The sequence below is a fragment of the Rhagoletis zephyria genome, unplaced genomic scaffold (assembly GCF_001687245.7).
Source record: "Rhagoletis zephyria isolate East Lansing unplaced genomic scaffold, Rhagoletis_zephyria_1.1 Rzeph_scaffold_02940, whole genome shotgun sequence".
NCBI classification, from domain to species: Eukaryota; Metazoa; Arthropoda; class Insecta; order Diptera; family Tephritidae; genus Rhagoletis; species Rhagoletis zephyria.
Genome location: NW_016160024.1, coordinates 64,317 through 66,209, shown reverse-complemented (window position 1 = coordinate 66,209; position 1,893 = coordinate 64,317). Strand labels below are relative to the sequence as shown.

Genomic DNA, 1,893 nt, shown 5'->3' with positions numbered 1-1,893 from the left:
GGCAAGTCACCCTTCACCTCTCTGACCGCTCGGCACCCATTTGAAAATGTGGTAAACTTAGCATTTTGCCAGAAAATGTAAGCTCGGGTTACGGCAACCAAAGGACTTACGCGCAGAATACCTCTCCGCGTTGGAGGCCTTCGGCCGCGCTTAGAAAAAATAACCCTAATCTGCCAAACTCCGGCTACACGGTATTTTTTACAAAAAAGTGCATATTTCACACAGAATTTATTAACAATTTAGTGTTCGAAAATTTTAAATCTTTATTTTAAATCAAACTTTAATCCTTTGATCGCAGGCGTATGTTCACATTTTTTTATTTGGGATATGCGTGTGGACACAATAACCCAAAATCATTGGACAAATAACCGAACCATACCCAACAAAAGACCGTTTGCTTGTTCAAATTTCGATTATAAGAACAAAATGCTTTAAATAAACAAAAAATTAATAATAAAATTTGAAGGATTTTAGATATTGGATATGCTAGCACGACATGTCACAATCTGATTAATTGTCAGGTTGTTAATATGGCGACGAAAAAGTGACAATGGAACTACCTTCTTTTTTGTATCATGAAACTACCTTCTTTTTTGTATCATGGGGCTGGATTTCGAATTCATAACAAAGGGAAAATACATAGGATAACGGGTGCCGTTTTGCTGGAGAACGGCTTAGTTCTCGAATCGAATACTAACCTATTGCACATTCGTTATCGAAGGCAAGACTCGAAAAAAAGATTGGTTTTCCAGTCATTTTCGAATTGCTAACCAAGCCCAATGTTTATTGGGTAGGCATGTGTATTTATACGGTGTTCGAATGAGGCGATTTAACAGGAAACTTTTAGTTGAAAGCAACAATCGCCTGGCGTGAATGGCCTTTCAACTAATCGCTTCCAATGAAGTTGGGGTGCAGCCAACTTTTCAGTCAATTAATCGCCTCATGCGAACACCGTATCAAAGATATCTCGATGTTGCAATAAATTAATACTCACATTTTTGACAGCTTCGAAGGAGCCCCTCCGGTTACTTTGGCCACACGTAAATTCAGTAGCTCATTTTTAAGTTCTTCGAGCTGTTTGGTCAGCTCCTTCTTGTCTTTCGTGCGTAGTTCTGAGCACTTAACTTTAACCTGCAATATGAAATCTTATTATACTTCTCAAAATAAAAGAGCCACCGCACAATGAAAATAAACAAACAAAAATTTATTATTTGAAATAATTTCGAATTTCAGGGATGGATTTGGAAAATACGGATAAAGTTATAGTAAAGCTACCATTTTGGGCCGCCGCTCAAGTCAAAAAGGATTTTCGCAGCTAATANCCACCGCACAATGAAAATAAACAAACAAAAATTTATTATTTGAAATAATTTCGAATTTCAGGGATGGATATGGAAAATACGGATAAAGTTATAGTAAAGCTACCATTTTGGGCCGCCGCTCAAGTCAAAAAGGATTTTCGCAGCTAATATGCTTCAAAACAAAAAAAATCAGGTCTCACAAAATAAAGCTTTGTGTAGTGTATGAATAACCGGGACGTTACACATTCAATTTTCCTTTTTCAATTTTCATTAGATAATAGAATATAAGATTGCGCCGTGTTTCCCGTTGACATTTGTGTACCACAAGTAAACAAAGAATAGAGAGAAAAGGAGAACGAGTTGAAACTGCCAAATCCAGTTCACTTTACAGCGAAAAACGTGTTTTAGTTTTTCTAAATGTGAAAATATTGCATTTTCCACCTAATCTATTAGAGAATAAGGGCCGGTTACTCAATGTCTGGTTAACACTAATCCGCGGTTAAACATCGTTATCGACGTCTTCGGCTCCATGCATACAATAGGGAGTCGGTAACATCGATAACTATGTTTAATCGGATATAAGTGTTAACCA

At 36.9% G+C, this 1,893-nt stretch overlaps 1 long non-coding RNA gene across 1 annotated transcript; it reads right to left on the bottom strand.

The window, feature by feature from the left end:
* Positions 1 to 1,025: 1,025 nt before the first annotated feature.
* Positions 1,026 to 1,533, bottom strand: LOC108368066 (uncharacterized). The gene is made up of 2 exons (XR_001848327.1): positions 1,426 to 1,533; positions 1,026 to 1,131 (listed from the first exon to the last, which is right to left on the bottom strand). It is a non-coding gene; the product is annotated as an uncharacterized LOC108368066 (long non-coding RNA).
* Between the last annotated feature and the right edge of the window lie 360 nt (positions 1,534 to 1,893).